Source organism: Podarcis melisellensis (genome assembly GCF_964234715.1).
Source record: "Podarcis melisellensis genome assembly, chromosome: 12".
Lineage (NCBI taxonomy): Eukaryota > Metazoa > Chordata > Lepidosauria > Squamata > Lacertidae > Podarcis > Podarcis melisellensis.
This window is the reverse complement of record NC_138544.1, coordinates 38329815-38346181: the sequence shown is the minus strand read 5'-3', so window position 1 is coordinate 38346181 and position 16367 is coordinate 38329815. Positions and strand designations below refer to the sequence as shown.

General features: G+C 43.7%; 1 long non-coding RNA gene across 2 annotated transcripts in view; it reads left to right on the top strand.

The window, feature by feature from the left end:
- LOC309353379 overlaps positions 1-15944 on the top strand; it is a 30234-nt gene extending 14290 nt beyond the window's left edge. The window contains exons 6-7 of one of the 2 annotated variants that reach the window (XR_014161759.1): positions 1738-1829; positions 14319-15944. This is a non-coding gene — a long non-coding RNA (uncharacterized lncRNA). Of the gene's footprint in view, positions 1-1737; positions 1830-4062; positions 5222-14318 lie in introns of those variants that run through there. The other variant, XR_014161760.1, reaches the window with a different exon arrangement.
- Positions 15945-16367: the final 423 nt, after the last annotated feature.

The window sequence follows — 16367 nt, the reverse complement described above, 5'->3', positions numbered from 1 at the left end:
GTCTCTAGAGAATGCAGATGTGGCTTTCATTTCGGAATGTCTCCCTTGCCAACATTGCTCACTAACTGCTATGTGAAAGTAGCAATTCAACAGGAGCTTGAAGTTTTGGCAACGGGAAACTGCACCTGCTGAATGTTTGCCTGGCATGAGACTGATAAAAGGACAGCAAACATCCTGAGGTGGAGAGTAGCAACCTTAGCTTAGTTCTGAAAAACTGTGACTCCTTGGTGTATTTTTCTATCAAGCCTAAAATTCCATTTTGGGATATACCAGGACATTTCTTCTCAGTACCTGCAAACTGGCTGGGAAGTGCCTCTGAACATGTGTAAGGTGCTTTTTGTTTACTGCTGGGAGATTGCAAACTCCTTGGGGCAGGGATTGTTCCCTCATGGGTTGAATACACTTTACAAATAGGAACAATGCAGCTTTGTCCCACACACCAGAAGTTAAAAGCCACAGGGCTTAGTTCAGAATATATTGTTTCCATATAGGCTTCAGCCCCAGCATTTCTCTTCTTCCAAAGTAACATTGCCCTCTAGTATTTGATCAAAATCCCTCCAAGGTATAAGGAACTTACACAGGTGGCAGAACAGTCCTGAGAATCTGCTGCTCAAGTGTTAAAATATACCTCTGGTTTGCCAGCCTCCCAGGCTGGTATTGGTTGAGTTGACCTTGCCCAACCCCTTAAGTCCTAGGGCTCCCCTGCGGAAAAAGTGAATCTTATCCTATACCATCCTTCTCTTTGTTCTTACCTACCTGTTCTTTTTGGGGTTTTGTTTTATATATTCCACTGATATATACAAGTGGAGCCTGCAACTATATGTTGCAATGTGGCCTCCTCCTGCTCATCATATTAGTCAGCCCTTTCCTAGATGACTCCATTCCATTACCCTTCCCCTCTGGCTTTCTGTTCCACCCCACTCAGTCAGCATTTTGTGGTTACAGAGTATGCTTGGCCTTCATTGTTCTGCCTTGGGTTCCCCCACATCATTGCCTTAGAGCAGTGGTGCCCAAACTTTCTTCAAAGAAGGCCAGATTTGATGAAGTGAAGGGCCGTGAGGGCCAACTGGAGGGCCAACCAAAGTTGTTGACCTTTGAAGGACTGAAGTTGTTGAGCTTTTTTATGATTTTACCCCAGGAAATAAACTGCCACAGGGGCCGGATTAAACCAACTGGTCAATTAGACCCCCGAAACGGACTTTGGACATTCCTGCCTTAGAGTCACCCCCAAAATATTTTGGTACTCCTGCAAACCTTGAGGATCCCCCAAAGCCTGCTGGTATGTCTCTCATGTGGGTGGGAATTGCTATTTTGGCTGCAGAGGATTCACCCTTAGAGAGCGGACTATACTGGAGGTTTTCAATCTTTTTGAGTCAGCTCAGTTGGTTGGAGCGTAGTGCATTAACCTGTTTCCCCAAAGGCAACCCATACAAGTAAGGTTGTGCATTCGATCCCCATCTGGGACAGCTGCATTTTCCTGCATTGCGGGGACTTTGACTAGATGATTCTCAGGTTCCCTCCAAACCCCACAATTCTATGATTCCACTGCTCCCTTGACCAGCTACATTCTTTCTGCAGCTTCCCTATGAACAGTCTCCAGCACTGCCTTATACCTGTTTAGTCAAATATATTCAACTGAGTTGCATGGGGCTTGCTCTTACTATGGACTGGACTGCAGCTTTTTTTTAACAAAAAAGGTCAGTCATAGGGAAGCAAGAAATAAATAAATTTTAACAGGTTTCTGGCCCATCCCAGATAACACTTCAAATGCATTGGAATCCCTACTTCTCTGCCAGCTTAACCTGTTTCCCCAAAGGCAACCCATACAGGTAAGCTTTACAGTGCTTCTAAAAGATGCTCTGGCTTAGATTTTGGAGAGGCATCATATGAAGAGAAGCCCTAAGCTGGAGTCTCCCATGCAGAATTCCTCTCTGTGTGAGGTGCGGATTGCTGAGACTCTCAAAGGTGGTGTCTGTTAATTGGGCATCTTTTTTTTATCAATGTAGTGCATCTGTTCCGCTCTGTGTTGTTCATCTGTCTGTTCCTCCAATCTCTTTGGCCTGATCCCATGCCAAGCAGTTCAGGCAGAAGGCTATGGCGATGTGAATGATTATTTAATGTATTTTGGGGTGTTTCTTACGTGAACTGTGTGTTGATTTACATGGATCCGTTACACTAATATGAACTGCAGCTTGCTCTCCAGACTGTGCAGGATAATTAACTCTTATGCCCGTGAAATGCATTCCCCTTTAGGTTAATGTTTTACAGTTGAATAAAAAGGGGTTTCTGACCTCTTCATTTAGATGAGATGAGGACATGGCCATCGTTTATGAAATAGGCAGATCATAATGTGAGATTTATTGGGACAGCTGCAGCTTCTGCAGTCCATTTGAGACAGGCAGAGAGTATGTTACTTTCCCTTCCGTAGTACAAATGGATTATTCCAGGGCTCCTTTATGGCAGAGATGTCTGCAATTTGCTGTTGTGTTATGGAATATAAGATGCTGCCTTATGGCAAGTCAGACCATTGGTCCAGCCTAGCTCAGTATTGTATACAGTACGCTGACTGGCAGTGGCTGCCCTGCCAGATTTTAGACAAGTGTCTCTTCTGAACCAGTGTAGAGATGCTGGGGACTGAACCTGGGACTTCTTGCATACAGTGGTACCTCGGGTTAAGTACTTAATTTGTTCCAGAGGTCCATTCTTAACCTGAAACTGTTCTTAACCCGAGGTACCACTTTAGCTAATGGGGCCTCCCACTGCCACCAAGCGATTTCTGTTCTCATCCTGGGGTAAAGTTCTTAACCCGAGGTACTATTTCTGGGTTAGCAGAACCTGAAGCCTATGTAACCTGAAGTGTATGTAACCTGAGGTACCACTGTACAAGCTATGTGCTCTAAGAAGGGCCCTGCTCATGTCATGTGAGGGTGGATCTGAGCTTTGTTCTACTGAAAGAGAGGAAGTAAATATTATTTAGGACACAGAAAATAACCAAAGGAATTATGAAATTCTGCTACCCTTGCGGTATATTTGTCAACTTCAGATATCAATCCTGGTGCGGTGAATGTACAAATTGATGTTAGCAGGGGCAACCTGAGGTTTTTCGCTACCTGGCGCCCCCACAATGAGCGGGAAGACTCCATAAGCCCTTATGGAGTCTCTCCTATGCCAGGGAGAGAAAGCCTGCCCCACCGCCCAGTGGTGGTAGGAAAATCTTTTCCAGCCCCTTGTCTGACAGCAGGCATGGGCCTGGCCGGGGGGGGGCAGGGACAGGCTGCTGCCCCCCCAATAATTTTTTTAAAAGAAATACATAGCAAACTGAGGTTCTGCCCCCCCAAAAAGAAATATTTTGCAGGGTCTCTTTCCGTGTAGCATTTGGAAAGAAACACATAAATGCATATCCTCATATTCAAATTTACATGCAGTGGCCAAAAAAACCCAAGTCCTGTGAATTACATTCTGTCACAGAACTGGGCTCTTCTCTCACCCCCACAAAAAGACACTGGATGTTGCTGTGACAACCTTTTTCCTTCTCTCTAACAGATTATGGTCATTGTTTTGCATCAAAAGAGTATTTGCATAGCAGAAATCTGTCTTCAATTACCTCTAAAACAGCTTCAGAAGGGTTTGGGTTGAGAATTTGGGTGTGTATGTGTGTGTGTGTTTTACTTTTAAAATTTATTCTGCATGAAATTATCTTTTTTTGGAACATTGTAGAACATGGCACGATCCTCTGGGGAATGAATGACTGACAGAAGCCATACTGTTGCTTTTATGGATAATGCCAGTTACATTACAGGCAAGATGGCTGTCTCCAGGAAGTGGCTCTGAGTGAGAGAAGTGTGTCTGCTGCCTGTCTGGTTTCACACAAAAGTCTAGTGTGATTTCTATGTAGCAATGTGCTTTAACTCTTCTGTGCTGCTTTTTTTACACACCAGTGGAATCATTCCCTAGAGAATAATTTCTTATCCACTGAGTAATACTGGTCCAGAAATTATTCTCTTAATAACAGACCTGTGTGTCTTCTATTGCAAATGCTGAATATTTGTTTGCTTCTTTCAGAGCTGCTGAAGGCTCAAAGCTCATTAGTCACTACAAAAACCGAGAGATGGGAGGTTTTGAAAGCTGAGTTTTTACACTGTAGTCCTATGATTCTTCAGAAGTAACTCCCACCATGTTCAATGAAGCTTACTCCCAGTATGTTTTACTTAAGTATGCATGGGACTGCAACCTATATGTAACTCCTCAGAAGTAAGGCCCAGTGAGGTCAGTGAAGTTAGTTTCTCCCATGAAAGTGTATATAGGACCACAGCCAAGCAGTGTGAAATTCTTGGGGTTCCAGGTGCTTACCCAGGGTTTGTGTTTCCTTCAGAAATTAGGCACAGCAGAGACTGTGGTGTCTTTATAATATATGGCTTTATTTACACACATATACAACCTGCACCTAGATGAAGGGATTGCAGAACATTCACACATCCTATGAGGATCTGGCTTCGCCCTTAAGGGAAGCAAAAAACTATCCTCTGTGACTCTTAGTTTCATCTGTCTTCCCCATGTCACATGGAGTTCTTCCCCAAATGACTCCAAGGACCTCCCCCCCCCCCGCCTACACCATTCAAAGTTGAAACCCTAAATGTGGCCTTTGCTTCTTCCCACTAGCACCCCACTCCCTCTTGCTTGGCAATCCTGCCTTCTGATAGTTTCCTTGATGCGCCATTACTTTGCTTTGTTCCTTCATGACTTACACTCAGACAGGCCTCTCTCTTCTTAGCATAAGCTGAACCCAGGAATTTCTGTGTTTGGCACAGTTTAATCAAACCTTGATTAATTCTAACTTTTATTGATTCTAATAATTATGGGGAGTCTGGCACCCAGGAATTTAGGGGAATCTGCCCCCTCCAAACCTATAGTAGTATCTTATTCTTTTGGTTTCACCCATTTTCTTCTTGATCAAATTTGGAAACATTCATACACAGTGTTGAGCCTGTACATTATTCTGTGACAGTGTGTAATATAGACACATCATTAGGTTTTATATAACTGGCATGCATATTTGCACACAAGCAAGTTCCACTGAGTCCAATGGGATTTACTCCCAGGTAAGTGTGCACGGGGTTGGAACCAAAACTATGGCTGACATATTGGGAGAGTCTGAAACCTACTTATGAATGATCATGCTTGGGTTTGGATTCTGTGTGCATTAATTCCTGGTTCTATTTACTTTTACTTCACGATTATATAAATAAAACCACCATTGCTTAAAATCATATGTAGTACAAGTTGCAGACCCGTAGGGATAGGCAAACCTGTCGATTTCCATTTCTCTCAGATTCTCATTTTTCCATCCTTAAATTCAGTTCCACAGTTTCCCACAACAGTTTGCATTTTTTTTTGTCTTCATGAAAATTCATCAGCATTTTAGTGTGAATTTCTCCTAATACACACATTTTTTTGCAAAGTAATTTAATCTATTATGGTGCATTCTTGTAATTTTCACCAATATATGTATTTTTAGCTGTACTTAGTCCTCGTATATGTAATTTTTGTACACACTGTTTGGCTGGAGAACTGTACTGTAAAATTAGGAGAGGTGCAAATCACAAAGGATGGCTGCATTTCAGTTTTGTATTTTGTATCGTATTGGAAAGTGCCAAATAGGTAGGTTTGCCTTTAAATGTAAATGGAATTGGATTTCTTCCTCCATCTTTAGATACCACAGAGGTTCCATGAGGAGGGAAAAGTGGGTTATAAAATGTACTAAAAGAATATGACAAGCATCAGCATGTGTAATGACGAACATTCTGGAAAACTGCTGGCAAAATATATAAAGCCACTCACATTTATTCTGCATGCTTTCTCCTGCCCATGCAGAATTGCTTATGAAGAGGCCTTCACTCTTGCAAATTCTACTGAATGTTTATTGGGCACTGTTTATATATGAATGCTCTTGAATGGAGGTGGAGCAGCAGTTCGGCTTGCCAAACCCCTGTCCCGCTTGATCTCATTGATAATGGAGCCGAGTGAATAATCTGGAAATCATTTATGTCAATAGCCTGTTTCTCTGCCTGTGCAGTATTTGTCATTACACCACAGTTTCCACAGATTTATTCATTTTTTTCCTGTTGTCTTTAAATTTATTGGACTTTCAGGCCATAAATATTTCAGATGTATGTTCTCTGATTTACAGTCTGATCCAAGTCAATGGGGCTACATTGGCCGAAATCCAAGTTCTTTGGCTTAATTGGGCCGCGAATTGAACTGCCCATTTTTATTGGACAAGCTTGTCAATTGGCACTCTCCAGTTTCATGATTGCATGGAAACGTAAGGCGCGCAAGTACATTTTGCAGTGCGTGTCTGTGTATGTGTGTGTTTGTGGGGGAAAGAGAGAGAATTTAAACTTTTATGCCTCCAAATAAATTCTTTTGTATTCCTTTCATTGTCTCCTGATCTTCTGAGAGTGAGAATTAGCTGTCAACTTTCACTCGGTATTTAAATCAGTGTGTTTATCTCCGCAGACTTGTTTATTTCCACTGGAGACAAATTGATGTCACAGCTGGTCTTGCTTGTTTGAAAACCCCTTGGTGCTGAGAGCTGCTGAAGCAATTTTACCTATTTCTAGAGCATGTCAGGAAATGAAATACTTATAGCCTTAGTAATTTCCAAGCAGCTACCAAGTTTGGCTGCTGAAGGAATCACAGGAATTATGCCACATCACAAAGTTGCCCATTCTTGCTGAATCCTTAAGCCTACCTTGCATGTTTTGAAAAGGCTGTGTTGTTAGTCAGAGAGAAGGGAGACTTGTCGTGTTTTATGCTTGTGTTTCATCCCCTCCTGGGGATGAAACGAATGACTCTAAAAGCTACTGAAGCCATGACCACATCAGAGGAAATTTGAGAACCTCATGCAGACTCTGCCAGAGTAGGACTAGAGTGGGATGCGTCTTCAGATGTAATGCAGTTCTAACCATGATGCATTGTAACATCTGAACCAACCTCATCCTCCAACAAATAATGATTTGCCATCAGGCCAGGATTTAAGACGTGGTTGAAATCTCGTTTGCGAACCATACTTTGGGCAAAATCATAGCTTGATATTGCATTTGAACTAATCAAACTTTATGATCTGTGGGGCAGTTTAAGCCTTCCTATAGCTCTCCCTCTTCCTCCTAAAATGTAGGGACCCCTGACCATTAGGTCCAGTTGTGGCCGACTCTGGGGTTGCGACGCTCATCTCGCTTTATTGGCCGAGGGAGCCTGCATACAGCTTCCGGGTCATGTGGCCAGCATGACTAAGCTGCTTCTGGTGAACCAGAGTAGCACATGGAAACGCTGTTTACCTTCCCGCCGGAGCGATACCTATTTATCTACTTGCACTTTGATGTGCTTTCGAGCTGCTAGGTTGGCAGGAGCAGGGACCGAACAACAGGAGCTCATCCCATCATGGGGATTCGAACCACCAACCTTCTGATTGGCAAGTCCTAGGCTCTGTGTTTTAACCCACAGCGCCACCCGCATCCCAGGACAGCAAGTAGTTGACTGTAATTCACAGGCTGAAGGAGCAAGCCTTTATAGGATGTAGCCTACCTGTGTTCTAAAACTATTCGTTCATTGTAAAAGGGAGCCAATAGGCTGCTTCATGGATTAGCAAGTCTTCATTCTCCTAGTTGAACCATGCACACATTTATGGCACCAGGCAACTATGGGCTGAGTGAGATCCAGCTGTTCAGCCCCACTCCCTTGCCTCTGAGGACCTTTGTGGGAGCTTGGTGGCAACAGCCAACAAAGGAAGACTGGTCTCCATCATGGGCTGAGAGAAATTCAGCTGTCCAGCTCCATCCTTGGAGGACCTCAGGGGGAGCTGCTGACTGATATGACACTTGGAAAGGACAAGGGCATATATGGATCCTGTAATTTCTGTTCCTGTGCTAGATTGGAGTGTAGTTTTATTTTGAGAATCTTTTGTAAATAGCTTTCACAGCTAGAAAGCAGAATAACAGTATCCTGTGGTATGATCTTTGCATTTAATACCTAAATAGATTTGGTGAGCACTTTTGAAGCTCAGTTGTAACCCCTACAACATGGTAACCTTCTTTATGAACCCCAAATGGACTTGTTTCTAGAGGCTGGTTTTATGCCTAACTCCTCTTGCTTTTACATCTGCTTTGAAGAGAATAAACTTGTCACATTTCCCCTGCCTTAGAGCACAGCTATGTAGTGGACAATGCAGCTGATCGTGACTTTTCCCCCTCTGCCCTTTCCTCTTTTTCTACCCTGTGCCTCACTGAACTGTTTGGCAAGGAGTTTCCTGTGCACATTTGCTTTGTGGCTGGCTAAACACATGCAACTATCACCGCAAACAAGATGAAGTGTTGTGTTTGCTACTGGAATCATCTAAACTGTGTACACACTATATACCTTTAGAGCACACTCAAAGCACGTTCTTTCCCTCTAAGAATTCTGGGTACTGTTAAGAGTTGCTGAGAATTGCTAGTGCAGAGAGCGGAGGCTAGTCTGCTTGTGGGGGCAAACTACCACCAGCTTTTAACCCTCTGCTTGCAGGATTTGCACTGGCTGCAAATCTGCAACCAGGTCAAGTTGGTAAAGGTAAAGGTAAAGGTACCCCTGCCCGTACGGGCCAGTCTTGACAGACTCTGGGGTTGTGCGCCCATCTCACTTAAGAGGCCAGGGGCCAGCGCTGTCCGGAGACACTTCCGGGTCACATGGCCAGTGTGACATCGCTGCTCTGGCGAGCCAGAGCTGCACACGGAAACGCCGTTTACCTTCCCGCTGGTAAGCGGTCCCTATTTATCTACTTGCACCCGGAGGTGCTTTCGAACTGCTAGGTTGGCAGGCGCTGGGACCGAGCAGCGGGAGCGCACCCCGCAGCAGGGATTCGAACCGCCGACCTTTCGATCAGCAAGTCCTAGGCGCTGAGGCTTTAACCCACAGCGCCACCTGTGTCCCATGAGGGTCAAGTTGGTACTAGCCTATAAATCCCTATACAGTCCAGGACCAGAACACTCTGGTTTGTGGGAGAGTTTCTCTTGCAAGTTCCAAAAATCTCAGAAGCCTGTGACTGCCTCTGCTTTGTGGAATCACATTCCTGTCAAGGTACAACAGGCATCCAGAGGATTGGCAGTTGAAATCAATGGAATATGCCAAATTGGCAAGTTTAACAAGTAAAATTAGAAATCAAGCTGAGGCAAAATTTAAGGAGAATTGGAAAATGTTTGTAGATTATTAAAAAAAAATTGCAAGTAGCCTTAGAGTAAAAAACAGCAGTAAAATTTAAATTTGAAAATATTGTGGAGAAGATAAGGCATAGAATAACCATAATGTGCAGCATTATTTGGTAAATTAGGGAAACCATGGAGGTGAGGGTAGTCTAAAGCCAAGTGATTGTAAACTGGAAAATGTTATAAATTATTTTGAAATATATAAATAATATATTTTTTAAAAATGCAGCAGGCATCCACTGTCTGTACTTTTCAGAAATAACCAATACATTTTTGTTCTAACAGGCTTTCCCAGCTGGATAAATGTGTCTTTACCACAAGTCTCCACTTGTTAGAGTTTTTGTTTTGTTTTAAACATATTTGTTGCTTTTAACTGTTTTAAATTATCTTATATGTAAATGTAAATTTATATGGAGATGGTGGTTTAGAAGGCAATTAATTATTATTATTATTATTATTATTATTATTATTATTATTATTATTATTATTATTCTATATTTATTTATTCCCTGATGTTTCCCCTGACGGGATTCAAGGCAACTTACAGAGAAACATCAGGCATTAAAATACAATTAGACATTGACAGAATTAAAAATACATACACATATAAAATCTATTAAAACCATACCAATAATTACAATAGGAACATCATGGCACCATTCTATTCAATTCCCAAAGGCCTATAGAACAAGAAAGACAGTAAAGAGAGAGCCAATCTAGCTTCTTTAGGGAGGGAGTTCCGAAGTCTAGGAGCAGCCACTGAGAAGGTCCTCACAATAAGTGCCTGTGAGGGTGGTGGGACTGAGAGAAGGGCCTCCCCCAGAGATCTCAAAACCCAGATTCGGATGAGGGAATACAGTCTTTCAGATAGCTTGGACCTAAGCTGCATAATAAACCAATGATAGCTTTTCTACTTTATTAACAAAGTGGGTTTTGGTTTTTTTAAGTACAAAACTTTTTCGAGGTTTTGGAGAAGGTGTCCTAGTGACATCACTGGTGCTGGCCAATCAGTGCCATGCTTCTGCTGTGAAATTGATGTTTCCTTCTCCCTGCTACCCCAAGGCTTAACCCTGGAGGAGAATAAGTATATTTGAAGTGAATTGTGTTGAGGCTGCCATATGGCTCTATACATGCTTCATCCTTCTCCCCAAATTTCTAGTTCTGGCTTGCTTCTGAATATGGCATCAGCATTCATACAACTGGCTCCACATGTGGCAGCACATACATGACGCACCTAAAAGCCACATGCACACCATGTGTAACCACATGCACACGGGGTCATTTGCTCAGGCTCTTGTTTCAACAGAATGTGGTTGGGATTGCAGTGTTTAGTAACACATGCTTGGATCTTTAATCTTGGATCTTTATACCTTCAGACATTCTTAAGTGTTTATGCACTGGTTAAGTAGAATAAATTCTACTGATATATATAGAAAGTTTAATTTTATTTGTCTCAGCAATATAGGAGCATTAACTGGACTTATTGTGAGCAGCTAAACGTTAATTTAGGAGAAGAAGAGATCATTAGCTCTACTTCAAGGAGGAACATTACAGTTTAATGAGAATTAATAATTTTGCAGTGCATAGGAGCATATTGCCTCAAGCAAGGCATGTTGCAAGCACAGTATTACAAATAGCTATTTAAAATTAATGCCCTGATACTATCACACATTGCTAAATTATCCATAATGATTTTATGCTGTCGTTGTAGGTAAAATGTATACTCAGGTCACACTGGACATTAACGAATGCTTTTAAGACATGGGCACTTAGATCTTAAACACACTAATTGAAAATCCCATTGAAATCAATGTGACTTACTTACAGGCAATGTGGCTAGGTCTGAGGTTACTGTCAGTAATCTATAAATTACATGAGAGTCAGGCTATTTGATTTAAGTCTATTTAGTTCCACTGAATGCTTGAATTCCTTAGACCAGTCTTCCACCACCTGTGGCCTTCTAGATGATGTTGGACTACATCTCCCATCGTTCCTGGCCATTGGCTACGGTAGCTTGGAGTAATGTCATCTGCAGTTCAAAACATCTAGACAGCACCAGGTTAGATCCTCCATTGCTCCATAATCTTAACTTTGATTCATTCACACACCCAGACAGACCACTGGAGATGACAGTAAAGGGGCCATGGAGCTGCCCTGGGCATTTCTTATCACTCATCTCCAACTCAAAATTATCTCAGGATTAGGAGACAGAATATTCCTGATGGCATCTAGGTGGTATAAACTGAGGAAACACTCTTGCCGCTTCCAGTGACAGCAGGATACTCCTGGTGGTCTATGCTGACTCCTGGTTGTCCATGTGGCAGACTTGATATTATGGGTTCTACAGTGTGCACATGGCTGGCTAGTCAAAGAGAATGTGGGATGATCTCCTTCTTTATTTCTTTTTAATTCACTACCTGCCCTTCACCCTGGGTATCTCAACCTCTAATGAAGTGACACAGAGTCTGAAGATCTTAAGGGGGGCCCCTGTCTCCAGTGCTACTTTGGAAACCTCCAGCATCTCTGGTGAAGCAACAAAAGGCCCATCTGCAACAGAGGACCGGGAGGGACCCTGGCTCACCTGGATGAGGATGATGATGATGATGATGCACATACCGCTTACTTGCCAAAATGGCTTCTAAGTGGTTTACAAATAAAAAGTGGATAAAAATATAAAACTGTAGCAGCTCCTTCACCTGTGCAATTGGAGGGAGAAGGTGAACATCCCCTCTGCCCCAGGGATAACCAGTGTCAGAAAGTGCAGGCGCAGGCAGTCCATTGTTGATGGAAGGCACACTTCAAGACCCAAAAGAACCAGGATCCTCGTGGCGGACAAGATGCAAGTGGGAAGGCTGAAAACGGGGGGTGAGCGCAACAGTATTCTGCCCACCTGCGATTTCTAGCAACACTTATTCAAAGATGTATTGACTTCTCCAGAGATCCATGCAAAGTGCAGCTCTATTGCATTTCTAGTCCCAGTCCTGTTCCAAAGGCAATATTCAGAGGCCAGCCATGATCAGAAGCCGTGTAGTCTTGCTGTGAGGTTCCTGAGTGGAGAAGAGAGCTAGGGCCAACCTGACAAGAACAAGAGGGCACCCCACTTCAGTCCATGTGCAGAAGCCAACTAGAGACAGGCGGGTGGATCTCATTTCACCTCTGGCAATGGGGCAGTGTCCTTCACCACAACCAAGAGCAGCAGGCTAGCTCAGGGCAGCACAGAGCAGGCCAGCTAACACACACACACACACACACACACACACCCCTGTCCTCTAGCATAGGGGTGGGCAAGCTCTCACCCTCCAGATGTTGCTGAACTGCAACATCCCTCCTGACCATTGGCTGTGCTGGCTGGGGCTGATGGGAGTCAGGGCCCAACAACATCTGGAGGGCCACCTGCTCTAACACCTTGATGCCGCTCCCCCAGGGCATCTACCGCCTGAGGCAGCTGCCTAACTGCATCATGGTAGGGCTGGTCTAAGAGCCGTGGTGCTATCGGCCCCACTTCCTTTAATCTTTTAAGGTTGGGTTATTTGTGCTGTGGTGCATGCAACAACCCAGTCTGCAAAGAGGGCAGTTTGCACGGGGCTCAAAATGATGTTGAATCCAAAGGCAAAGTCTTGTCAATTTCAAACTGGGAGCAATTCCTGCTGAAGTCTTGGTGGAAAAGCTGACTTGAATCCCATCCTTCTGGCCCCCTCCTGCCTCTCCTGTCACCCTCTTCCTCTCCCTTTGGGGCACTGCTGTATACTTGGGCACAGAACCATGACACAAATTTGCATATGCTAATTTACAAATGCCTCTGGGCAAACGGACGTGGTGGGTGGGTGGAGCCTCCCAAACACCATGCTTAGCAATGTGCCCAGATGCCCTGCAAGCAGAAATTATTATTATTATTATTATTATTATTATTATTATTATTATTATGAGAGAACATGAGGGGCTTTCACAAAAGATCTGGGGCTGCAGCTTCTCCCTCTTGCTGAGAAAGAGAGAAAAACAGACAAGTGGTTTCCTCACCCTTTTCCTGGAGCTTAATTAGCTCCTCTGCGTGAGTCCCCATTGTGCAAGCTGAATGCTGCGGCAGGCAGGAGGAAGGGAAGGGAAGGGAAGGGAAGGGAAGGGTGCTGCATCATCATTGAGGTCAGACCTGTCCAATATAGTAGCCCAAGAGTTGCAGAGACAAATGCCAGGCAGCACTCAGAACTGCAAAGGCTCTAGTTGCACGTACATGTACATTTAAAGCACATAACTCCCCGCCCCCCCCGAATACTAGGAACTATAGTTTACCCTCACAGAACTACAATTCCCAGCAACCTTAATAAGCTACAGTTCCCAGGATTCTCTGGAGAAAGTCATGCTTTTTTTGGATGGATCTGCCCTCTTCTGGGAAAATGCGTTTTCTCTCTCTTACCCTAGCTTATAAGGCAGAGAAGATGGACCTTTTTTCTGTCGTGATGTATTTTATCAGGGGGCTAATGTGTTGAATGCTGCCTGTGGCCAGAGTTGAATGAAGCCAAAGCCAGAGCTGCAAGTTGGCTCCCACTTCTCTCTTTCTTGGTCTTGGTCTTTCTCCCCCACCCGTCTTCTCTCTCTCTTCTACCCTCTCACCCCCCCCCCCAATTTCAACCCTACTTGCCAACTGCGTGAAAGTAGGCCTAGGTGCACTGTAATATACTCTCCATAACAACTGTACATGCAGATAAACTTAGAATGTGCTGCTATCATAAGACAATACTTCAATCTGTCTTTGATGTAAGCATCTTTTTAGTCAACTGAGCAGCAAATTAGCCATGGTGCTCCCCTGAGACAAGAACAATTTGTAGGGAGTGTCTCCCAATGGGTCTGTTGTCATAAAACTGCAGATTCTCCCACAGAACAGGGTCCTCCTTGTTGCTCTCCCCACTTTCACAGGACATACGTTGGTCCTTCTTAAGAATTCAAGAAGAGCCCTGTTGAATTGGGCCAAAGGCTGTCTAGTTCAGCATCATGTTCTCACAGTGGCCAACCAGATGCCCACGGGAATCCCGCAAAGGAACCTGAGTGCAACAACATTTTACTCAATTAATAAATCTTCCTTCACAGGCATCTGTGGTAACATTAAACAACTCTAAAACATTTTCCATAGTTTGCGCCTAGCAATTCTAAGATGCGTTCAGAAGTAGTGACCCCAGTTCAAAGTAGAACCTGAATTCCAAAAAAGCTAGATGAATAGGACTATGGCAAGCAATGACTGGAGGGCGATGGTATTATTTCAAAGCCTGCTCGTAACCAATATTCTTTACGCTGTTTTACTCATCACTGCTGCTCATCCAGAAGGTTCCAGCTTTCTTCCATAGGCAAGATGTCTGAATTTACTCAAATGTCATTTACTGTTCCACCTTCTCATCAAGGAAACCAGAGTGGCTGACATAGTTGCTCATAAGAAATCCAGCATCCTCTTGTCATGGGAGCCTATCAGATGCCCCAGAAAGCCACAAAGCAGGACCTGTATGTCCAACGTGCAGCCTGAGGGCCACATACAGCCCTCAAGGCCTTTTTTGGTGGGCCTTGGCAACATTTGATGCCCTCGTGGTGCCTTCCCAAAGCTGGGTAAGTGTGCTGGGGTTTGGGGAGGAGGCGTGTGGGCTCTGACAGGGTTCCACAGTCTAGAGCCTCTTCCCAAAGCCTAGTTAGCACTTTCCTAGCTTGGGGAAGGAGCTAGGAGGGCTCTAGGACCATGCCAGAGCCTTCCACCTGCTTCCCAAAGCCCAGTGCCTCACTTAGGTGGCTTTGGGAAGGCAGTGTGAGGCCTGGGGGGTGGGGTGTCACATTTTGATCTTACTCCCCAGTCCCTGCACAACAAGGCAGTGTGCGCACCCTGAGGGGTCTGTGTCAAAGTGCCCTTGCGGGCCACTTGGCATGAAAAGTTGGTCTGCCCTACTAAGTGAGCCTTAGCAGCCTGTGCTACTGGACTTAAGGTATATCAGTAAACGCATGGGGACAAAGGAGGAGTGTGGTGGCTATTGAAAGGGGAAGGAGCAAAGAAACTAATGCATGCTGGTCACAGAGGACATGTCCTTCATGTGTACAGGTGGCAATGATTTAACACCTGCTCATGCTGTCTGCAGAGTGTTCGTGTATGGACACTTGCAAAGCAATGTCTACAAGAAGTGCTTTTTGAAAACCCCAAACCACAGCGCTTCAAAGGCTGAAGTGTGTACACAGCAACATTCTCTTCTGTGCCGGGTTCTAATGCCACATACAGACTGTTTAGCATAATTGGTTAATCCAGGACTGTCCTTCAACCTTCCCCCTTTCTGTCCTCGTGGTACCGTGAATAAAGAAAAAAGGGTCAAGCCAGAGTTATATGCTGTTTTCCCCTTTGGGTTAAACCTGGTCCATAACTTTGGTTTAACGTTGGTTCAGGATTTAATTAGAGCACACCAGGCACCAGCAGTTGTGCCCTAAATCATCTTATCACCATCTAGATACTTAATCTTATAAAATGATTAGCATCTTATTACAGTTCTTTATTAAATATTGATGCCAAAGGTTTTCCATTCAGCATTTGCAAATCCTTTTAGTCAATTAACAGTGGAACAAAAAGCATTCCATTACGTGCAAGAGCTACTGTAATTATGTTTATTTTGTACATTAGTACAGTGTGTTTAAAATATGTATGTTTGTGTTTGTGTGCAAATGAATATACATATGTAACTAAATGGGTACCATGAGCAAGGCCCAATTTTCTTCACTTACAGATATATTCACTTACTATATATATATATATATATATATATATATATATATATGCATGCTTATTGTCTTTCTTACGTATTTCTAAGGCACTTTCCTGGGAAAGGTTTTGAACAGCTCATACATTTTCATCTCTGCACTAATCCCAGTATAGCAATAAAAATACAGACATGATTAAAAGTCAATAGTAGAATAATTGCTGGTTGGATATGGTTCGTGTTGTTCACAAGACAATTTTTGGCCCAGTTGTTATTGTTGTTTTATCTGCACCCCATGTGTGTGCGTGTACACCCACCCACCCCCACCCACCCTTTCCAACTGAGGACAAAACTTCATGTATCCAATAGAGTGAGCTATTCTATGAAACCTTACGCCACAATAGATCTTGTTAGTCCT